The sequence below is a fragment of the Schistocerca gregaria genome, chromosome 2 (assembly GCF_023897955.1).
Source record: "Schistocerca gregaria isolate iqSchGreg1 chromosome 2, iqSchGreg1.2, whole genome shotgun sequence".
NCBI classification, from domain to species: Eukaryota; Metazoa; Arthropoda; class Insecta; order Orthoptera; family Acrididae; genus Schistocerca; species Schistocerca gregaria.
The window spans coordinates 92,647,179-92,672,814 of record NC_064921.1 but is presented as its reverse complement, the minus strand read 5'-3'; positions in this window follow the sequence as shown (position 1 = coordinate 92,672,814).

Genomic DNA, 25,636 nt, shown 5'->3' with positions numbered 1-25,636 from the left:
ACGCTATTCCATGCACTGCAAGCCTCTTCGTCTCCGAATAATTACTGCAACCTACAGCCATTCGAACCTGCTTACTGAGTTCGTCTCTTGGTCTCCCTCCACAATTTTTGCCCTCCACACTTACCCCTTGTTAAAATGACTATTCGTTGATGACTCAGAAAGCGTCCTATCAACCACTCTCTTCTTTTAGAAGAATTTATGCTTCTTTTCTCTCAAGTTCTGTTTAGTACTTTCACATTTCTTATGCGATCTATCTACCTAATCATCAACATTTACCTCTAGCACCATATTTCAAAAGTTTCTATTCTCCTCTCGTCTGAACTGCTTATCGTTCGCCTTTCACTTCCATATAAGGTTACACCTCAGCCGAATACCTTTCGAAAAGACTTCCTAAATTTACATTTGTGTCATGTGTTAACAAATTTCTCTTCTTCGGAAATGCTTTTCTCACCATTGCCATTATACGTTTTATATCCTCTTAACAGCGTCCTTCAACAGCTATTTTATTACTGAAATAGCAAAAGTCATCTACTACTTACAGTGTCTCATTTGCTAATCTACACACGCAGCATCGCCTAATTTAATTCTACTTCATCCCATTATGCTTGTTTTGCTTTTGTTGATGTTCATCTTACATCCTCCTTTGAAGACGCTGTCCACTGCGTCGAGTTGTCCTTCCAAGTCCTTTGCTGTCTCTGACAGAATTAGAATGCCGTCGGCACTCCTCAGAGATTTTATTTCTTCTCCCTGGATTTTAATTCCTTCACGAATTCTTTTCTTACGTTTCCTTTACTGCTAGCACAATGTATACATGAACAACATCGGAGATGCGTACCACACTCTTTCACTCCCTTCTCAACCACTGCTAACCTTTCACACCTTTCGCCTCTTATAACTGCCGTCTGGGTTCTGTACCAGTTGTATACAACCTTTCGCTCCCAGTATAATACCCCTCCTTCGGTCAGAATTCCAAACAGTGTTTTCTCGCGAATGACGTCAAAAGCTTTCCCCAAGTCTGCAAATTTCATAAGCATAGTTCTTTCTTTAAGGGGGGACACTTGAGAAAACACATGTCACGTTTTTTTTACTCATCGGTCGACTGGTTTGATGCGGCCCCCCACGAATTACTCTCCTGTGCCAACCTCTTCATCCCAGAGTACCACTAGCGACCTACGTCCTCAATTATTTGCTGGATTTATTCCAATTTCTGTCTTCTTCTACAGTTTTTGCCCTCTACAGCTCCTTCCAGTACCATGGAAGTTATTAAGTAATGCCCCTTCTTCTTGGCAGTGTTTTCCATATACTCCTTTCCTCGCCGATTCTCTGAAGAACCTCCACACTCCTCAGCTTATCACTCCATCTAATTTTCCACATTCTTCTGTAGCACCACATCTTAAATGCTTTGATTCTGTTCTGGTCCGGTTTTCGCACAGTCCTAATTCACTACCATAAAATACTGTGCCCCAGATGTACAATACATTCTTAGAAATTTCTTCCTCAAATTAAGGCCTATGTTTGAAACAATCACACTTTCTATCACCAGGAATGCCCTTTCTGCCAGTGTTAATCTGCTTTTTATGTCCTCCCTGCTCCGTCCTCCGTGGGTTATTTTCTACTTACAAGGGAACCTCCCCATCGCACCCCACCCCCCCCCCCCCTCAGATTTTGTTATAAGTTGGCACAGTGGATAGCTCGTGAAAAACTGAACATAGATCAATCGAGAAAACAGGAAGAAGTTGTGTGGAACGATAAAAAAAATAAGCAAAATATACAAACTGAGTAGCCCAAGTGCAAGATATGCAACATCAAGGATAGCGTAAGCTCAGGAGCGCCATGGTCTCGTGGTTAGCGTGAGCAGGTGCGGAACGAGAGATCCTTGGTGTCCATAGATATAAAAAAAGGGGGTAACCGTACGGAAGACAATAGACAAAAAGAGGTGACTGTAAAATGGAGATGTTGTTGTTGTTGTTGTTGTTGTTGTTGTTGTTGTTATCTTCAGTCTAGAGACTGGTTTGATGTAGCTCTCCATGCCACTCTATCATGTGCAAGCTTCATCTTCCAGCACCTACTGCAGCCTACATCCTTATGAAACTGCTTAGTACATTCATCTCTTGGTCTCCCTCTACGATTTTTACCCTCCACGCTGCCCTCCAGTATTAAATTGGTGATCCCTTGATGCTTCAGAACATGTCCTACCAACCGATCCCTTATTCTGGTCAAATTGTGCCACAAACTCCTCTTCTCCCCAGTTCTCTTCAATATCTCCTCATTATTTATGTGATCTACTCATCTAATCTTCATCATTTCGAAAGCTTCTATTCTCTTCTTGTCTAAATAATTTATCATACATGTTTCACTTCCATAGATGGCTACACTCCATACAAATACTTTCGGAAAAGACTACCTGACACTTAAATCTATACTCGATGTTAACAAATTTCTCTTCTTCAGAAACGCTTTCCTTGCCATTGCCAGTCTACATTTTATATCCTCTCTACTTCGACCATAAGCAGTTATTTTGCTCCCCAAATAGCAAAACTCCTTTATTACTTTAAGTGTCTCATTTCCTAATCTAATTCCATCAGCATCACCCGACTTAATTCGACTACATTCCATTATCATCAATTTGCTTTTGTTGATATTCATCTTATACCCTGCTTTCAAGACACTGTCTATTCCGTTCGACTGCTCTTCCAAGTCCTTTGCTTCCTCTGTCAGAATTACAACGTCATCGGCGAACCTCAAAGATTTTATTTCTTCTCCATGGATTTTAATACCGACTCCGAACTTTTCTTTTGTTTCCTTCACTGATTGCTCAATATATAGATATATTCAATAGGATCGGGGAGAGGCTACAACCGTGTTTCACTCCCTTCCCAACCACTGCTTTCCTTTCATGTCCCTCGACTCTTATAACTGCCATCTGCTATCTGTAAAAATTGCAAATAGCCTTTCGCTCCCTGTATTTACCCCTGCCACCTTCAGAATTTGAAAGAGAGTATTCCAGTCAACATTGTCAAAAGATTTCTCTAAGTCCACAAATGCTAGGAACGTAGGTTTGCCTTTCCTTAATCTTTCTTCTAAGGTAAATCGTAGGGTCAGTATTGCCCCACGTGTTCCATAATTTCTACGGAATCCAAACTGATCTTCCCCGAGGTCGGCTTCTATCACTTTTTTCCACTCATCTGTAGAGAATTGGAGTTAGTATTTTGCAGCTGTGACTTATTAAACTGATAGTTCGGTAATTTTCACATCTGTAAACACCCGCTTTCTTTGGAGATAAAAACCGTAAAAAAATAGTGCACACCAAAAACTACACACTGGGACAGTTCAAAGAACACAAGGCGAAGTATTACCGGAGCATAAAAGTATCGACGGATGGCATAGCACATAACAATTACTGAGAGTACTACTTAGTACAAGTCTAGCACACAATTAAAATCACACCTATCGACGCACAGGACAACAGCACCAAACACAACTCTGACGTGGCACACTGATGATGATGATCAAAACTGAGGATCTGCCAGGCGCAAGGAGATGAGGGAGAAGGGAAGAAGGGAGGGAGGAGAAGAGAGGGGGTGAGATGGGCATTGATAATAGTGCGGTATAGTGTTCGATCACTGACAGACACATTAGCTTCGGTTACAATTAATTTGCATCTCATTGCGACACCAGTCACATATAGAGAGTGACAATGTTTAATGTGTGTGGAATCTTGTGGGACAACTGCTACGGTCATCAGTCCCTAAACTTACATACTACTTAACCTAAATTATTCTAAGGACAAACACACACATCCATGCCCCAGGGAGGACTCGAACCTCCGCCGGGACCAGCCGCACAGCCCACGACTGCAACGGCTTAGACCGAGAGAGGGTGACAATTATTGAACTATATGAAAGAAAACGTAAATTAGTTGTAAACTACTGCGTGTACACGCTTCATTCAACATCTAAAGGTCACTACAGATATTAGGATTTAGATTATGAGTTCGATATGCCTGCCACCATTGGCGATGATGTGCTGCAGACAAATAGCAACATTCTGCATGACCTGGTGAAGTGTGGGAACATCGACGTTGTCGTTGGCGCCCTGGATGGCTGTTTTTAGCTCAGCAATGGTTTTGGGGTTATTGATGTACATCTTGTCTTTAATAGAGCCCCACAAGAAGCTTATTGACTGACCCATCGAAACTAAGGTGGGCTTCGTCGATAAAGGCGCGTGCTCATGTGCATACTAATTGCCACCATGGCCCGCAACCAACCGCGCAGTTTGAAGGTCCCAACGCAAACCGTTCAGAATTTTTGACGATTTTGTTTCATACTGTTCAATCATTCTGCCCTATAGCTGCCTCACATTTACCAGGTATAAAGGATGAAATTGGAATTTCCCTACAGATGGTGTTAGCCGCCAGTGTAGGGTTCGTGAGACAGTGTCTGCAGCACCATCTGCCTCCTGTAACGGCTGACGACGAATGTCAACACACAGTAAACCAAGTTCGATAAATCGGCTTCTGTTACAGACACACAAACATGCCGAGTTTTTTGCGTGCAAACTACGATTTGCGGACAGCATTGGTCTTCTGTTAGCATTTGAAGAAAACTGCTGCAGAATCGCATCGAATGTTTGTCGAAGCTTTCGGCGAACATGCTTTTGGGAAAACACAGTGCTTCTAGTAGCTCAAAAACTTCAAATGGTGATTTTGACGTGAGACACGATGTGCGCGGAAAACCACCGAAAAATTTTCGAAGACAATGAATTGCAGGCCTTATTGGATGAAGATGATACTCAAACTCTACAGGAACTCGCGGAACAATTGAATGTGACGTAATAGCCGTTTATTTTTGGTTGAAAGCTACGGGAAAGGTGCAGAAAGTGGGAAAATGGGTTCCGCATGAGCTGAAAGCAAATCTACAGACAGTTTGTGAAATACTGCTCGTCAGCTGCAAAAGAAATTCGTTTCTTCATGTAATAGTGACAGGTGATGAAAAATGGATATATTTTGAAAATCCTGAGCGTCGTAAATCATGAGTGACTCCAGACAAACCACAGACATCCACTGCAAGACCAAATCGCTTTGGAAAGAAGACAATGTTCTTTGTTTGGGAGGGGAGGAGGAATCAGAAGCGTGTCATCCATTATGATCTGCTAAAACCTGATGAAACCGTTAACACTGATTGCTACTCGTAGGAAATGATCGATTTAAATCGAGTATTACGTGGAAAATGACCGGAATGTGGAAAAAGGCAACACAGGGAGTGTGGTACGACCGTTGCTATTCACAGTACATATAAATGACCTTGTGGATATCATCGGAAGTTCACTGTGGCTTTATGCGTATGCAGCTGTAGTATATCGAGAGGTTGTAACGGTAGAAAATTGTACTGAAGTGCAGGAGGATCTGCAAGGAATTGATGCGTGGTGCAGGGAATGGCAATTCAATGTAGACAAGTGTAATGTGCCGCGAATACACAGGAAGAAAGATGCTTTATCATTTAGCTACAATATAGAAGGTCAGCAACTGGAAGCAATTAATTCCATAAATTATCTGGGAGTAGGCATTAGGAGTGATTTAAAAAAGAATAACCATATAAAATTAATCGTCGGTAAGCAGATCCCAGGCTGAGATTCATTGGAAGAATCCTAAGGAAACGCAATCCGAAAACAAAGGAAGTAAGTTACAGTATACTTGTTCGCCCATTTCTTGAATACTGCTCACCAGTGTGGGATCCGTACCGGATAGGGCTCCTAGCAGATATAGCGAATATCCTACGGAGAGCAGCGCGCTTCGTTACAGGATCATTTACGTAGTAATCGCGAAAGCGTTACGGTGATGACAGATAAACTTCAGTGGAAGACTCCGCAAGAGAAATGCTCAGTAGCTCGGTACAGGCTTTTGTTGAAGTTTCGAGAACATACCTTCACCGAGGAGTCAAACAGTATATTGCTACCTCCTACGTATATCTCGCGAAGAGACCATGAGGATAAAATCAGAGAGATTAGAGCAGGCACAGAGGCATACCGACAATCTTTCTTTCCACGAACAATACGAGACTGGAATAGAAGTACTCAAGGTACCCTCCGCCACACACCGTCAGGTGGCTTGCGGAGTATGGATGTTGATGTAGAAAGTCATATTGCTCCATCACGCACATAAAAAAGAGGTTTAGAGAAACGCTCTAAGCGTTCAGTAGGGAAATACTAGGAAATGCAGCTTATTCTCCAGACTTGGCTGCGTCCTATTATCATCTATTTCCATCACTGGGACACGCTCTCGCTGAACAACGCTTAAATTCGTATGAAAATGTACGAAAATGGCTCCCTGACTGGTTCGCTTCAAAAGAAGAACTGCTTTTTGGCGTGGCATTCATAGCCTGCCGCAGAGGTGGGAGAAATGTATAAATAGCGATAGAAATTATTTTGAATAAAATATTGCTTATCAGTTTCAAACAACAGACGTATAACTGTATAATTATTGAAACCAAATTTCGGTTTCATACTTCTACACCTTGTGTTTGTTCAGATGGGTCACCTATTAGATTTTGTCGGGTTTGTATCTAGTTTTGTTCTGTTTATGATTCTCGTACAGCTGAAATATGAATTTCATATTCATGTTTGTCTTTGAGTCAATAAACCGCACTGCGGTATTCTAGTTCAAAATTTTCTCCACTGAACTACACAATTACCCTGCAATCCTACGCGTCATTATTTTCCAGGGGAAATAATAATCAGTTGCATCATGTGGAGTTTAGCCGGTTCGAGGCGGATCTCCTTGGGACCACATTAATTCAGCGTCTTTGCTTGCGAGTATCTGATGTGTTGCATGCATCACAGCTTCACTCTGGTCCTAATCTCTCTTCCAGTTAGGGAGGCACACACGCAACCACAGGTAAACTTGCGTAATTGGCGACCCACAGGAGGCCTGAGCTGCCTCGATCTGCACATTACGGCTGGGTAGTCGCGACGGTTCAGCCCCGACCACTTCCTGCGTAATGTCAATCAACTTCAGAGTAGTGTGCCGTTTGGCTCTTCGACTGGTTTGCCTCCGATGGGCTGCCGCGTCAGAGTCCTCTCACATGGCGGCCGCAGCACTCCCACGTGGCCCCTTGTGGGCGCAGTTCACGTAATCACCCGCCCTCTGTACCAGCTCATCTCTAGCTACGCAGCCAATAGCCCTTGAACTTGCGTTACAAGAAAGGAGGCATTCCATGTGACAAACTTGGTTAACTTTAGGACTGCACGTGCAGATTAATTTTGTTACAAAAGTGAAGTTAGGGACACAAAGGTACATATTACACGACCGCAACTCATCTTGGCAGAAAATATATATTTGGGTTTTCACTCTTCTCAAATATACTGCTTGTACATTATTTACTTTTCAGCAGTTTCCTTTGTTAATGTGTAGCAAAGGATCAAATGGCTCTGAGCACTATGGGACTTACCAGCTATGGTCATCAGTCCCATAGAACTTAGAACTACTTAAACCTAACTAACCTAAGGACATCACACACATCCATGCCCGAGACAGGATTCGAACTTGCGGCCGACGCAGTCGCGCGGTTCCGGACGGCGCGCCTAGAACCGCAAGACCACCTTGGCCGGCTGTATTTAGATCGCATTAGACTTTCGTCTCAAGAGCGATCTTTCGTGTCGTCTGGTAATACGGTGTTCAAAGCATTATTTTTTTTATTTACAGTGTCCGGGTTTTGTCTTACACAGTCTGAGGACTGCAGAAAAAACGATGTGGAGGTGGCGCCGCATGTTAGGAAACTAAGGTTGGTTTCTTGTGCTCTAAACTCTCATTAACATACTGATGTTGTCTGTTCATCTGTTGCCTATAGTGCAACTGAAGATGACGGCGTTCGTTTACGTCATATGTATTTCACTTTTAATTACCAAAATACTATAGGGTGTAGTCAGAAACAGTTTGAAAAGCTTGTAATGGTGTTGCACGGTAATATGGGCTTAGAAATAATTTACAAAAAAATTCGACACGTTGCGCCATTTCCGAGTTTAGTACCAATGAATTTAGCGAATCAGGCCGTTGCGCGCTAAAATTCAAGTGACCCGTCAGATACAGTTAGTGTCTGCTGTTCTCAGAGCGTAGATGATAGCGAACGAGACTGCTCAGCCTTCGACAGTATTACTTACCACCTTCTCCTGTCCAATTTTTGTATCGCTCTCTTGTCCGGTTTTTGGTGGGGCGCTTGAATTTGCTTATGCAACGGCCTCATTGGCTAATTTCAATGCTGTTCCACGCGGAAATGGCACAGTGTATCGAAGGTTTTTCGTAACAATTATTTCTCAGCACAGCCTACCCTGTAACACCATCAGAAGCTTTTAGGACTGCTTCTGACCGTCGTGTACATATAAAGCACTGTTTTGTTGTAGACTTCAGTCGGAACATTGGTTTGATGCAGCTCTCCGTGCTACTCCGTCCTGTACAGACCTGTTCAGCTACTACAGCTACCTATAGCCTACTGAATCTGCTTAATTTAATCATCTCTTGGTCTCCCTCTACAATTTTATCCTCTACACACGAGAGGTGCTCAGATTTTTGTTTTGTTTTTAAATCTTTATCGAAATGACCTTAATCGTTATTTTTATTCAATTAACTGGTTAAACGTAATTTCTTAATTTCTGTTCCTTTGTCACGCCATATTTGTGAGTCGCGCGGCTCCGGACTGAGCGCCTAGAACCGCTAGACCACCGTGGCCGGCAGCAAAGGATCAATCTCATATTTAATTTTTATTGTGGCATGTCGCTACCTGCTTTCCTGTATTTTAGTTAATTTCAATTTCTGATGCCTAATTATTTTTTGTGCGACCATATTAGTATTATTAAACCAAGTGTTTTTTACAAGTATCTCTCTTATACCATTTACGAATACGTTCTAATAAACACCTACGTAAAATCACAATATTAATTTAACAGAGATAATATAATCTTTATTTTCACATTTTTGGCACAATATTTGAAGAGCATCTTCTTATTTATCGGCTTCTTATTTAGTACCTTCAATCAACTGTTCCTGTATTTATTGATGTTTTTTTGAAATACAGTCTCGCATTTGGCTTTCACACCAATCTTGAACAGTGACCATCCGTCACTATCGCAAAAATTTGTTATTTCTTGATCTTCACACTAGCTACCATTATCATAAATGGCTACTGTCGATCTTATCTGGAATATTCATAAGTGATTAAAATTTTAAATATACTTCTCTAGTTTTCCACATACCTATATTTCATAATTGTTGTTGTTGTTGTGGTCTTCAGTCCAGAGACTGGTTTGATGCAGCTCTCCAGGATACTCTATCCTGTGCAAGGTTCTTCATCTCCCAGTACCTACTGCAACATACATCATTCTGACTCTGTTTAGTGTATTCCTATCTTGGTCTCCCTCTATGATTTTTACCCTCCACGCTGCCCTCCAACACTAAATTGGTGATCCATTGTTGCCTCAGTATGCCCTACAAACCGATCCTTTCTTCTAGTCAAGTTGTGCCACAAACTCCTCTTCTCCCCAATTCTATTCAATACCCCCTCATTAGTTATGTGATCTACCCGTCTCCGTCGAATCATCAGCATTCTTCTGTAGCACCTCATTTCGAAAGCTTCCATTCTCTTCCTGTCTAAACTATTTATCGTCCACGTTTCTGTTCCACACAGAGCGACACTCCATACAAATACTTTCAGAAAAGACTTCCTGACACTTAAATCTGTATTCGAAGTTAACAAATTTCTCTTCTTCAGAAACGCTTTACTTACCATTGCCAGTCTATATTTTATATCCTCTCTACTTCGACAATCATCAGTTATTTTGCTCCCCAAATAGCAAAACCCATCTACTGCTTTATGTGTCTCATTTCCTAATCTAATTTCCTTAGCATTACCTGATTTAATTAGACTACATTCCATTATCATAGTTTTGCTTTTGTTGATGTTCATCTTATATCCTCCTTTCAAGACAACTGCTCTTCCAAGTCCTTTGCTGTCTCTGACAGATTTACAATGTCATCGTCAAACCACAAAGTTTTTATTTCTTCTCCATGATTTTAATTCCATCTCAGAATTTTTCTTTTGTTTCCTTTGCTGCTTGCTCAATATACAGATTGAATAACATCGGGGAGAGGCTACAACCCTGTCTCACTTCCTTCCCAACCACTGCTTCCCTTTCATGCCCCTCGACTCTTATAGCTGCCATCTGGTTTCTGTACAAGTTGTAAATAGCCTTTCGCTCCTTGTATTTTACCCCTGCCACCTTCAGAATTTGAAAGAGAGTATTCCAGTCAACGTTATCAATTATGTTGTTTCGACTGTAAATTTTTCTACTGGGTCACAATGAGTGCGGTAAATTCATTCAACAGGAGGTACGATCTTGATGGGAGATGGCCTTCTTTGCATTGTGAACGTCTGGGGTTGTACTGGGCACACATCGAGGTTTCTTCATTGACCTATTCTTTTGTGTTAAACCTTGTATAGATCGCAAGATCCAATGATACCCATTTGTGACGTACAACTGGCCCTCATCCTGGTACCCAGTATTCGTGCATGGTTGTGAGTGTATTGATTCCTGTGGGTAATCGAGAGACTAGATCTGTGCTGCCAGTAAAGGCTCCCAAAATTTAGAACATTTTAGAGATTACATTCCGTCAAGTTCGTCTTGATACGTTAAATTACGCCGATTTTTCTTTATATTGTGCCACACTAGAAATTTCTTTCAAGTGACGCACATAGGACACGAAACTCTAAAGTGAGTAGGGGGTAAATGTATGATGGCGAGCCTTCTGGCCTCCCACACTAGGTGGTAAGACCCATCACGCCAAACCATTATTTTTTTTTAATTTTATCCATATTTCGCATCTGCAGAATTGACTGTATTCAGTATAATGGAAGCCTGAATTAAAAACTCCTTCAGTCAATAATTTTCCTTTTTTATTAAATACACGATGCGTTTCGGACCCTGCGGATCCATCATCGGGTGTATATGATATCTTGCTCTTGAATGACGTGAAATGTATGTTCCTATCATGAAAAAGTTTGATGTTATGTTATGAATTTCGTAAGTCAAATGAGTAAAATATGTGGGAAACAGTGGAACAGTCCAAGAAAAGCATTTTAACTTTTTGACAGCATCATACATTTATTTCTCGATCCTGTTCATCCATATCACTTCTTTTAAGAGGGACATTTGTACACACATTTTTGTAAACATTTCACAGATATTGTTCAACATGCTGTGATCAAAGATGAATTTATTCGTCGTACCACAGATCTAATTATTAAACAACTGATGTACGCACGGAATAACTTTAGAATAAGTCTTTAAAATTACTAAAATAATTCTGTCTTGCGAAATTTATTTGTTCATTTGAGCCGACCGAGGTGGCCGAGCGTTTCTTGGCGCTACAGTCTGGAACCGCCCGACAGGTACCGTCGCAGGATCGAATCCTGCCTCGGGCATGGATGTGTGTGATGTCCTTAGGTTAGTTAGGTTTAATTAGTTCTAAGTTCTAGGGGACTGATGACCTTAGAAGTTAAGTCGCATAGGGCTCAGAGCCATTTGAACCATTTTTTTCTTAATTTTAGATACATTCTGGTTTTTCATTTTATGGAGGTATATCTCTAATTGTTCTAACACATTTAGGGTATTACCGTTGGGTTCATTGTGTAGTGCCACCAAATTGTTTTCTGGACTGTTGATGGTGTGTCTCGTTTCGAACATGTGTTGAACAATAACTGATTTTTCGAAGTGGTTGAGCCTGAAAGTACACTCCTGGAAATGGAAAAAAGAACACATTGACACCGGTGTGTCAGATCCGCCATACTTGCTCCGGACACTGCGAGAGGGCTGTACAAGCAATGATCACACGCACGGCACAGCGGACACACCAGGAACCGCGGTGTTGGCCGTCAAATGGCGCTATCTGCGCAGCATTTGTGCACCGCCGTCGTCAGTGTCAGCCAGTTTGCCGTGGCATATGGAGCTAGATCGCAGTCTTTAACACTGGTAGCATGCCGCGACAGCGTGGACGTGAACCGTATGTGCAGTTGATGGACTTTGAGCGAGGGCGTATAGTGGGCATGCGGGAGGCCGGGTGGACGTACCGCCGAATTGCTCAACACGTGGGGCGTGAGGTCTCCACAGTACATCGATGTTGTCGCCAGTGGTCGGCCGAAGGTGCACGTAGGATCCTACGCAGTGCCGTAGGGGACCGCACCGCCACTTCCCAGCAAATTAGGGACACTGTTGCTCCTGGGGTATCGGCGAGGACCATTCGCAACCGTCTCCATGAAGCTGGGCTACGTTCCTGCACACCGTTAGGCCGTCTTCCGCTCACGCCCCAACATCGTGCAGCCCGCCTCCAGTGGTGTCGCGACAGGCGTGAATGGAGGGATGAATGGAGACGTGTCGTCTTCAGCGATGAGAGTCGCTTCTGCCTTGGTGCCAATGATGGTCGTATGCGTGTTTGGCGCCGTGCAGGTGAGCGCCACAATCAGGACTGCATACGACCGAGGCACACAGGGCCAACACCCGGCATCATGGTGTGGGGAGCGATCTCCTACACTGGCCGTACACCTCTGGTGATCGTAGAGGGGACACTGAATAGTGCACGGTACATCCAAACCGTCATCGAACACATCGTTCTACCATTCCTAGACCGGCAAGGGAACTTGCTGTTCCAACAGGACAATGCACGTCCGCATGTATCCCGTGCCACCCAACGTGCTCTAGAAGGTGTAAGTCAACTACCCTGGCCAGCAAGATCTCCGGATCTGTCTCCCATTGAGCATGTTTGGGACTGGATGAAGCGTCGTCTCACGCGGTCTGCACGTCCAGCACGAACGCTGGTCCAACTGAGGCGCCAGGTGGAAATGGCATGGCAAGCCGTTCCACAGGACTACATCCAGCATCTCTACGATCGTTTCCATGGGAGAATAGCAGCCTGCATTGCTGCGAAAGGTGGATATACACTGTACTAGTGCCGACATTGTGCATGCTCTGTTGCCTGAGTCTATGTGCCTGTGGTTCTGTCAGTGTGATCATGTGATGTATCTGACCCCAGGAATGTGTCAATAAAGTTTCCCCTTCCTGGGACAATGAATTCACGGTGTTCTTATTTCAATTTCCAGGAGTGTATGTATGTCTTACCTTGGAAATGGGTTTTGAAAATTCTACCTGCTTTCCCTACAAAATAGGCAGAATAACTGGGCCATGATGCTTCGTACACTCCACTGCTGTGGGATTTTTGTCTATTTGATGTTAGGCTATGGACGAGTAAGTTTCGTACCTTATTATTAGTTAAGAGTGCAGCTGTTACAGTATTATTTTTGATTCTTCACATATGGAAATTGCCTTTAACGCACGAGGGACATACTTCATTATGCAAATCAGTGCTGGGATGCTCTGTACTGGCAACTAAGGGAAATAATTTGCATGGTTGACATGTACAATTTTTTATCATTTCTTCGTTCACCTTGTGACCACTGGGGAGGTTTCACCCGCCAGCTTTAAGAGTGGTCAGCGGGGGAGATAATTGACGGATTCCCAGAAATGTGGCAGGCTTAGCAGAATAGCCGCGCCGGCCCAGCAGTGAAGAGACTGAGGGCGGGCAAGGTTATCGGCTGTAGAACAGGCGACTAAGACCGTAACCAACGACTTTCATTCTGACGTTAACAGTCGGCGGTTAGTGAACGCCCCGGACACCGTTTAAAGGGAGCGAATGTTGTTGTAAAAAGTGGCGTTTTATGAGAGAGACAGGCGTTACAGCCTATGGCATTGTCTGCTGGGGCTTCGTGGAAGCGGGCGTCGATTTCGACGGGGAAGTGCGTAGCTGCAGCGTCTCACTTAGGAGCTGGAACTATGGAGTTCCATTAGCGTCCAACACCCAAAAGCTTCCCATGCAAATATCTGGCGGGGGCTGGACTGGAAGGTTGACTCTTACGCCAGCTCATAATTAAGGCCACCATAGGGATTGACGGAAAATGGTGTCATTGGCGGCTACGGTTACGTAATTTTGTAGTGGGAGTTATGTCGTTTTTGTTTAATAGCTATGACTGGCGAAAATTGTTGTTGGGCCGCGACTGGCTGGTCACTAACGTAGCAGAGCTTGGGTGTGTCCTTTCAAAGGAACCATTCCGGTATTTACCTGAAGCGATTCACAGAAATCACGGAAAACCTAAATCAGGATGGCCGGACGCGGGTTTGAACCGTCGTCCTCCCGAATGCCAGTCCAGTGTACTAACCACTGCGCCACCTCCCTCGTGAAAACACACGGGGAGCTGCCGTCCAGATCGTCACAAGAGTTGGTCGGTACTTACTGTTCTGAACTTCGTCAGAGAGTGGTTGGTTAGAGACTTACCCGTCTGGTCGCCCGGATAAACAGAGTTTCCAGTCGGTTTCGGAGCCCCTTTAACCTCGTATTCCATCAGCCTTATCGCAGCGCGCGCGGCCACGAATCGCATCCGTCGCCTACAAGCCGGAATTCGTTGTTTGTGGTAACATCTGCTGCTCCAGCAACAGGGGATCCGTCAGTCGATTTCACGCCCCTACGCAGTAGCCTTGTCTGCACAGAAGATGCACTTAGCACCCTTTCCTTTCATTAGCAGTAGGATAACAAAGTGTTCGATGTCTAGCAAGTTAGCTGCGTTTACAATTAATTTGCATCTCATTGCAACCCCAGTCCCACGTAGGTCCCTCAGAGCAGTTTGCTCAGATAGGTCCCCTGCAGAATTTTGCCAGTGCCTCTTTTAGTTTCGAAAATTTGTTAGTACGATGGTCACTCCAAAAGAAATGCACACTATTTTTGTAAAAATACATTTTTCATTCTGCATGTGCGAAAGTTTCACAGTATGTAGATACATCCTTCCCGCTTGTTTTCACACTTAGTTCAACCCGTTCCCGTGTGTGGCGCCGTCACAGCATGTCTTCAAGATGGCTGCTACACGTGACGTTCGTCAGAAGCAACGTGTTGTCATAGAATCCCCGTGCTGTGGAAACGAGACAGTGGGAAACGTCCATAAGAGGTTGAAAAAGGTGTATGGAGATGCTGCTGTCGATCGCAGTACAGTTACTCGGTGGGAAAGCAGGTTACGTGATCAAAGCGGGCACGGCAATATTGAGGATTGTCCTCGCAGCGGTGGGCCTCGTACTGCACACCCTCCAGACAGAGTGCAGAGAGTTAACGGATTGGTGACTGCTGACAGACGCATCACAGTGAACGAATTGTCACGCTACCTTGGGATAGGGGAAGGAAGTGTTTGCAAAATACTGAAAGTGTTGGCATTAGCAAAGGTTTGTGCCAGGTGGGTTCGCAGGATGTTGACAGCGACTCACAAATAAACAAGGAAAACGGTGTACAGGGAGCTTTTGGAACAGTACGAGAATGGTGGAGATGAATTTCTTGGAATAATTGTGACAGGTGATGAAACATGGCTCCATTATTGTTCCCAGAGACGAAGAGGCAATCAATGTAGTGACATCATGCAAATTCACCAAAGGAAAAAAAATTCGAAACTACACCTTCTGCTGGAAAAGTTATGGTTAAGGTGTATTTCGATTCCGAAGGACTCTTGCTTGTGGACATCATGATAAGGGGAACCACCATAAATTCAGATGCATATGTGACGACACTGAAGAAACTTCAAACTCGACTGAGTCGTGTTCGACCACATTCGCAAATGCAGGATGTTTTGCTGTTGTACGACAATGCACGGCCACATGTCAGTCAAAAAACCATGGAAGCGATACAAAACTCGGATGGACAACACTGAAACACCCGCCTTACAGTCCTGACCTGGCTCCATGTGACTATCATCTCTTTGGGAAACTGGAAGACTCTTTTCGTGGAACAAGGTTTGAAGATGATGACTCCTTTGTGCACGCCGCCAAACAGTGGCTCCAACATGTTGGTCCAGAATTTTCCCGTGCGGGTATACAGGCGCTGGTTCCAAGATGGCGAAAGGCAGTTGAGGGGGGGTGGAAATTATGTGGAGTAATGAAAATATTGTTCCTAAAGGATGTATCTACACACTGTAAAACTTTCAAACATGTAGAATAAAACATGGATTTTTTTAAAAAATAGTGTGCATTTCTTTTGGAGTGACCCTCGTAACTCACGGTCCTTATGATTCTTATACTTTTTGACGTATCGCTCACATCGACATTGGAAATACAGAGATCAAGGTTTTCGAAAGTTTATTGACCAAAGACAGAAAACGTCTGCTTCGACGATAATAACAAAATCACAAGTATAGTGTGTCTCAAGTATGAAGGCTTGACAGTATGGCGATTCAAAATTCTAACAAAGTAACACAGGATCTTCGTAGACAAATTCACTTGTATATATAGTATTCTAAGTCCGATGAATCTGACCTGAATAACACCAGTGATACTGAAACGTCCCCTTTGAACAATTATACACGACTGTGCTTAAACTGACACACAATATTTTTGGCGCAACGCAATCTGACTTCCAAAAATCCCTACGAAAGAATGGCCCTGACTAACATTAACCTATACGTTCCACAAATCACTTACCTCACAAAAATCTTCGTTACTCAAGCTACTGCAATACAGCGAGCGCCTCTACTGCCAGCTAAATAAAAGATTCAAACTACTAAAGGCACTAACTACTGATAGGTATAGTTAGCAAATGAAAGATTTTAATACAGAACAGACAATGTATTTACCTTAATAGTCATAATATATATGATAGTTCATGACATCCAGTCTTACAAATTACAAAACTCCGTCATCTCTCTCCCCACGTCCACCACTGCTGGCGGCTCACCTCCAACTGCACAACGCTACGCGCTGTTAGCATCCAGCTGCCGCTGCCCTACACTACAATGGCGAGTATTACAACAATGCCAACCAGCCACAGACTGCACACGGCACAGCCAGTGATTTTGATACAGAGCGCTACGTGGCGGCGGCGTTACCAATAAAAAAACTTAAACAGCCTACTTACAATATCTGGTTTCACAGGACTGAGCGGATCAGATTATGGTTGTGGAAAGGGGCCAAAATCTGTTACCGTCAGTTGCACAAAATACACAATCTTTATTTTCCTAAAAGCACTTAATCACACACGCCCTTAAAAGGATTCAAAACAATACGGCTGAAAGCCCGAAGACAAGTTACTACAATTGCTTTAATGAATACACGCGGCTGGAGGCCTTACTTAAAAAAGAAAATCTTACGTAAATAATCGGCTGAAGGCCTCACACTGGACACATAAGAACTGAGGCTTAAGGCCTGGATAACAAGAATTTCCAATAGAGAAGAAAATTTAACAATGTTTTGAAAGGGAATTTTCAAATTTAAGACGGCTGAAGGCCTTATCTTAGAAATATTTGACGTAAGAGCTCGGCTGAAAGCCACATACTGAGCAAAGAACAAATCACGGCTTAAGGCCTGGATGATAACGATTTCCAATAGAGCAAAATTCCCTTTTTTTCTTTAAAAAAATTTAATTCAAACAAGAATCTTCAATGTTTTAACTTAAGACCGCTGAAGGCCTTATCTTAACATGAAAACAAACTAAATTAATAGGCGGCTGAAGGCTTCGCACCGTAATTGAGACCAAAAATCACAATCTAAAAACAGAACATTGGTGCTCAGAAGTGTTCCAAGGGTCAGCCTGAGGAGGTAACTCTAGCGTAAGGTTAGGTGAGATAGGCAGCCAAGAATAAGATTAAGTAATCAGGGGGCAACCCGACCCAGGGACGGCTGAAGGACCGACCCACGACCTCATCAATTGCGCTGCGCCGATCAACGGCACGACAACGGAAAAAATCGGCGAGGACGAAGATAACCGACAGTACTACGTCTTCAAAAGTGGCGTCTAAAAACACCCAAGGCACGATAACCACTCAAAAGCGTGAACAACATCAACGGTTGTCAAACTGCACGCGGTACGGGCAGCATCAACACGGCGACGAAGAACACGCTGCGGAACTCTACGCTAATGCCCTCGCCGCGGAGACTTCCTCGCTGTACCGTCACAACCGACCGACTGCCTACTCCAGTAGGCAGACACCATTAACATAACTTCTCAGTCGAAATTACATGGCGTGTTTTTAAGTAAGTACCGTTTTGAAGTTTAAAAAAAGACGTGCTAAGATATCTCAATAATTTTATTTTTATATGAAAGCCTGTACCTTAATCTACACACTGACGTCATTACAGTCTGATTCTTCCTTGTTTACGTTGTGTACTGAGTGTTTAAGATGCCTCCAATAATCGCGAGTCCTGCTGACTGTGATGCACGGGCTGTTACAAGATTTCTTAGTGCTAAAGGCTTAAAAGCGATCGTATTCATCGTGAGACCTGTGCAGTTTACGGATAAAACATGAGTGATGGAATGGTAAGAAAGTGCTTGAGAGCGTTTAAAGATGGCCGCACAAATGTGCATCATGAATAACGGAGTGGGCGTCCTTCGGTCGTTAATGAAAGTTTGGTGCAGGAAGTGGACAATAAAGTGAGAGAAAACAGATTCTTTACCATTTCCTCCTTGCGAGATGACTTTCCTAATGTTTCTCGTAGTGTTTTGTATGGCATCGTGACCGAGCACTTGAATTACCGAAAATTGTGAGCAGGTTGGGTACCGAAAATGTTGGCGGATTTGCACAAAACCAAACGTTTAGACAGTGCATTGACTTTCCTTGACCGGTACCACAAAGACGGTGATGATTTCTTAAGCCAAATTGTCACGGGCGATGAAATATGGGTGGCCTACGTCGCATCAGAATTAAAGCAACAGTCCGTGGAAGTTGAGCAAGGGCATCCGCATGTGGCGAATCAGACCGAAGATCTCATCACATATTTTCGATGGGAAACTCTAGATCATTCTCCGTACAGCCCCGATCTTGCGCCCAATGACTACCATCTGTTCCTGCACTTGAAGAAACACCTGGTCGGTCGGCGTTTTCAAGACGCAGTGGTGCAGTGGTGCAGTGGTTAACAAGTCAGGCGGCAGACTTCTATGAGGAGGGTATACAAAAACTGGTACAACGATATGACAAGTGCCTCAATATTGACGAAAATTATGTAGAAAAGTAGATTAAGGTACAGGCTTTCACGTAAAAATAAAATTATTGAGATACCATAGCACGTCTTTTTTTAGTTTCAAAACGGTACTTGCTTAAATGAAACACGCCTCCTACACAAGACAAGATCTCTAACAATCGTAAAAGCAATCACTGTGGAACAACCAGGACAAATGACAAGTCGACTCACACAGAGAACCCGAAGCGGTCGGCGATCAAATATACGTCGTCCGATGAGACGACCGACCGAACGATCAACCAAGGTCGTCCTCACTTAAGTCATGTGTGTCAGCAACAGTCGGGCGAGTCTTGGCTGTCCGAACCTCACTGCAGCTCCATCCCGACTCAAGTCGACGTCCGTTCGGAACTCGGAGACACGGCGACCCGAACACACTGGCCCGGACCCAACCATGCAGAGGTAACACTTGCCATTTGGCCATCCGTCATATCTGCACAAGGAAGGAACCGAGCGACGTCCGGCAATATGACCAACTGATGAGGCCCAGAAACGGTCAAAAGACCAAATAAACGTCGCCCGATGAGACGACCGACCAACCAACGGTCGTTCCTGCTCCAGCCTCCTTCCGTCGGACAATGCATGGGTGTCGCAAGCGGTCGGCGAGTACTGGCTGTCCGGACCTCACTGGAGCTGCGTCCCGACTGAACTCCCGACATACAAAGAGGCGGTCGCTTCAAAGATAATACGACAGTGCTCTTATCGACACGCGCTGCTGCTGCCACTCACGGGCAGGCAAGCCAGCAACTTAGTGACACCAGTAAATCGAAAAAGAAACTAGGCGACAGTCCCGTAAAGACAAGCTGTCAAGCAAGAAACGGCATGAACACGAGATGCGCACGGCTCAACCAGCTTAGGAACAGAAACTTATATCCTCGAAACAGTCCGACTGCACCAAGGGAAACAACCTTTCTTTGTGGGAGCTTGAAATACAGCTTCACCGGAGGATCACGATCTTACTGTCTTAGTGGATGTTAAAACTGTTTGCCTGTGCAGCTCTGGCGTCGACATTTATAGCGGCCGGTGGTGGAATACCCGCGGCACTGTTTTCTGTTCACGTGTGTGGCAGACGCGAATAGGTCCCTTGGAAGAACTGGCCTCTGCTGGCGCTGAAACCGTCGCCCTGGTGTCGTCCGTTAAGGCATGCAGGGGCAATGTGCGCTGTAAGTGCGCCCGAGGTGCTCGAATGGTTACCTATTGCTTTTGCGAAGGTCGCCGATATAGCACTGCTCATATTTGAATTTCATGTTCATGTTTGTCTTTGAATCAATAAATCTTATTGTAATACTCCACGTCAAAAATTTCTCTCTTGAACTACACAATGCCCCCACATGCGAAGTTTAGCCGGCTCAAAACGGGTTGAATTGGAGCCTAATTAATACCGAATCTTTCCTCGCATATAAGTGACGTGCATAAGATGAGTGTAGTATGCATCAGAGCTTCACTATGGTTCTATCTTCCTTGTCAGTTAGCGATACCTATACGCAACGACTGCCTAACTTCCACAACTGCCAAGTGATAGTTCTTACTTAGTAATGTGTTTGTGAAAAATAAGAGCAGCTAAACATAGGAAAACATACTACTTCCAAAGTGATTTGGAAGAATAGTTCTTTATAAAAAGCATAAAAACAGGTGTATAGCCTACTCCTGTGGACGAGCGGTTCTAGGCGCTTCACACCGGAACCGCGCTGCTGCTACGGTCGCAGGTTCGAATCCTGCCTCAGACATGGACAAGTGTGATGTCCTTAGGTTAGTTAGGTTTAAGTAGTTCTAAGTCTAGGCGACTGATGACCTCAGATGTTAAGTCCCATAGTGCTTAGGTCCATTTGAACAGGTATATATGTTTGATGTATAATGCTACGTGAGGCATACCTAAAAAGGGGAATATTGAACGCCGTTTAAGAACAGTTCACAAAATCTGGGAGTCGGAAGTAGCTGTTGGTAGTGAGCTGAGGAAAGAGAACCTTTCTAATATAAAAAGTAGATTACATTCACAGCAGTGTTTGTTTTTTTTTTTTTTTTTTGTAAAGAATGTAAATGACAATCTTTTACCAAACATAGCATCAATTTCCGTACCGGAAGTACTGGTGAAACATGCAAAACTATTTCACGATAGCATGGTTGTTAAGGTGTGCTTTCTGATAGCTAGTGAGTTCTTGTTTTCCATATTTAAAAACAAGACTGAAATACAACCAGCCATCAGAAGTATGCCTCTGTCAAGACCTCGTGTTACAACAAAAATGGAATTAACTGCGGAAAGCATTAAAGGTTAACTGATAAAAGGTTTTCAATCCTGCTTGTGTTTCTCATGTAGACGGAGTCGATTCACCTCGATTTTCTGTAAGATTGATACTTTCGGATTTCTGTGCAAAAGAAGACTTGCTTACGATTTTGACAATGAAAGTTTTTTACAATGCATTCAAATACTTAATTTCTGAATATGATTTGCCACTTCAGAAACTTTCTTTTATTATTACTGTTGAGCGCCTTGCCTTATGGACAACCACAAAGGACTTGTAACATTATGTAGGAACGCTGAATCTTTCGCGGCTTAAATTGGTATCACTGCATTGTGCACCAGCAAGCGCTTTGTGAACATATTTTGAAAATGGCAGCTCTTTTGAGTATTGTCAAAATATCCGTGAATTCAGTTCGCTCACAGTATTACAGACAGAAAAAGTTTAGAGTGCTGTTGAAAGAATTGAACAGCCAGTATGGAGACCTGCTGTTGCACACATAGGTTCGATGACTGAGTAGAAGTATGTTTCTAAACAGATGTAGAGAATTTCTGCCAAGGATGCAATCTTTTGTGTCTGAAAGAGATAGGTTACTCACAATGTATGTTGAGCTGATTGTTCAAAAATGTTCAGATGTGTGTGAAATCTTATGGGACTTAACTGCTAAGGTCATCAGTCCCTAAGCTTACACACTACTTAACCTAAGTTATCCTAAGGACAAACACACACACCCATGCCCGAGGGAGGACTCGAACCTCCGCCGGGATCAGCCGCACAGTCCATGACTGCAGCGGCTTACACCGCTCTGCTAACTCCACGCGGCGCTGATTGTTGGATCTAGAATTTGTATCTGATGTGACAGTTAAAATGAATGAGTTAAACAAATAACTTCAAGGAAAAAACCAAACCTTCATAGCTGTTATGTCTTCTATACAGTGTTTTCTTGCATAAACTCGACCTTTGGATAGCGAAGTTACCGAAGTTAAATGTTAAACACTTCCCTCAAATGCAATCATACTGTCGGATCAACAAACATCATTGGAGCAAGAAGCTGCAAACAAGTATAGGGCCAATATGATAGCGCTGAAGATGGAGTCTGAAAAACCGATTTTCAGATTTCAAGGTTATGGAACCTATTTCAGCTTTCACAGCTCAACTTTCCCAAAAATACACTCCTGGAAATGGAAAAAAGAACACATTGACACCGGTGTGTCAGACCCGCCATACTTGCTCCGGACACTGCGAGAGGGCTGTACAAGCAATGATCACACGCACGGCACAGCGGACACACCAGGAACCGCGGTGTTGGCCGTCGAATGGCGCTAGCTGCGCAGCATTTGTGCACCGCCGCCGTCAGTGTCAGCCAGTTTGCCGTGGCATACAGAGCTCCATCGCAGTCTTTAACACTGGTAGCATGCCGCAACAGCGTGGACGTGAACCGTATGTGCACTTGACGGACTTTGAGCGAGGACGTATAGTGGGCATGCGGGAGGCCGGGTGGACGTACCGCCGAATTGCTCAACACGTGGGGCGTGAGGTCTCCACAGTACATCGATGTTGTCGCCAGTGGTCGGCGGAAGGTGCACGTGCCCGTCGACCTGGAACCGGAACGCAGCGACGCACGGATGCACGCCAAGACCGTAGGATCCTACGCAGTGCCATAGGGGACCGCACCGCCACTTCCCAGCAAATTAGGGACACTGTTGCTCCTGGGGTATCGGCGAGGACCATTCGCAACCGTCTCCATGAAGCTGGGCTACGGTCCCGCACACCGTTAGGCCGTCTTCCGCTCACGCCCCAACATCGTGCAGCCCGCCTCCAGTGGTGTCGCGACAGGCGTGAATGGAGGGACGAATGGAGACGTGTCGTCTTCAGCGATGAGAGTCGCATCTGCCTTGGTGCCAATGATGGTCGTATGCGTGTTTGGCGCCGTGCAGGTGAGCGCCACAATCAGGACTTCATACGACCGAGGCACACAGGGCCAACACCCGGCATCATGGTGTGGGGAGCGATCTCCTACACTGGCCGTACACCTCTGGTGATCGTAGAGGGGACACTGATTAGTGCACGGTACATCCAAACCGTCATCGAACCCATCGTTCTACCATTCCTAGACCAGCAAGGGAACTTGGTGTTCCAACAGGCTAATGCACGTCCGCATGTATCCCGTGCCACCCAACGTGCTCTAGCAGGTGTAAGTCAACTACCCTGGCCAGCAAGATCTCCGGATCTGTCCCCCATTGAGCATGTTTGGGACTGGATGAAGCGTCGTCTCACGCGGTGTGCACGTCCAGCACGAACGCTGGTCCAACTGAGGCGCCAGGTGGAAATGGCATGGCAAGCCGTTCCACAGGACTACATCCAGCATCTCTACGATCGTCTCCATGGGAGAATAGCAGCCTGCATTGCTGCGAAAGGTGGATATACACTGTACTAGTGCCGACATTGTGCATGCTCTGTTGCCTGTGTCTATGTTCCTGTGGTTCTGTCAATGTGATCATGTGATGTATCTGACCCCAGGAATGTGTCAATAAAGTTTCCCCATCCTGGGACAATGAATTCACGGTGTTCTTATTTCAATTTCCAGGAGTGTATATTTCAAGTGACATTTACACTGTGTTCTCTTGTAATGAGAACGAACATGAAGAGGAAATATTTCGATTTCAAAACGACATTTTCTTAAGGCCAGACTACAGTGGAGATAACTTTTGCATATTAGTGAGTGTAAAAAGCTATCCTAACATTGTAAAAGTGGCATTGTATGTTTTATGGTTTTTGGATCAACTTGGAAACCTTGTGTGTGAGGTCGTAAGTTCAGTCTTTAGTAAGGCTCATTTGAAAGTGTTTTATTAACAATTACGCCAGGAAAAATGTTTGCTGCTAATGGCTCACCAGATGCATCAGGACGCGACAGAAAATGAGTGTGAGGTCAACCCCCTATAGGATGTACATATTACACTTCACAAAATGGGCATCATCTACATTCGAGAAATGTTCAAAACAAACCATTTATTTTCTTCATGTACACCGAATGAGAAATGCCGCGCCACTCTGACCACAAAGGTTCGCACCATCAAGATCGAAGGCGAAATCCTTGGGAGCTATAAACCGTGCAGCATGTTCAGCTTGGTACACTCTCTTAAAGAATGCATACAGAAACATATTAGTGTAACGGGGTGATGACAACTGATGGAATATGATGGCATTCATCCGAATTCGAAACAGTCTGTCATGGTGTTTATCGTGAACCTGGCTATCATTTAAGGTGTAGCTCCAGATAGTGTGGTAGCATGAAACTTCCTGTCATATTAAAACTATGTGCCCGACCGAGACTCGAACTCGGGGTTTTTGCCTTTCGCGGGCAAGTGCTCTACCATCTGAGCTACCAAAACACGACTAACGCCCGGTACTCACAGCTTTACTTCTGCGAGTATCTCGTCTCTCAAGAGAGCTTCTGTAAAGTTTGGAAGGTAGGAGACGAGATACTGGCAGAAATAAAGCTGTGAGTACCGAGCGTTAGTCATGCTTCGGTAGCTCAGATGGTAGAGCACTTGCCCGCGAAAGGCAAAGGTCCCGAGTTCGAGTCTCGATCGGGCAGACAGTTTTAATATGCTAGGAAGTTTCATATCACCGCACACTCCGCTGCAGAGTGATAATCTCATTCTAGTGTGGTAAAATGTTTTACAGGCACGGGAAAAAAGAAACAGCTTCCCCAAAACAGTGGTCATACCACAGTTGTAGTTGTCTTACGCCCATTCTTCCGCTTTCGCTTGCTGTGACATAAATACAGTTGTTCCCTACTGCCCTTGCAAGATCGCGTGCATGAGAAAGAATCATAGGGGACAGATCACCTCCAACTTCTCACAGCACAATTTTTCAGACAATTTGTCATCCAGATTACCGGTTAGCATAATTGTATACGAATCTGTTGAGGCACTTATGTTACTTGATCTTGATGCAGCTCCGTTGGTACCTCTCATTTCCATGGTTCATTTCGTATGCATGTCCTATTTAAATCACGATTGGTCGAAGTTGAAAACAAATTCTTTACTGAATCATGGGATAAGTTTTTTTTTTATTTCTTTTACGAGGGTGAGTCAAATCAAAACCTTAAAAAAATTTTAATATTATTTATTGAGCAGAAGTGGTACAAAGCTGTACCACTTTTCAACACAATCTCCCCCACGCTCAATGCAACTCCTTCAGCGCTTACTCTCTTCGTTTCCGGTTGGTGGAAGTGAACCCAGGTTTCGTCCCAAGTAACGATGCTTGCAAGGAAGTCATCACCTTCTCGTTCAAAGCCCCAAGGATTTCTTCACAAACAT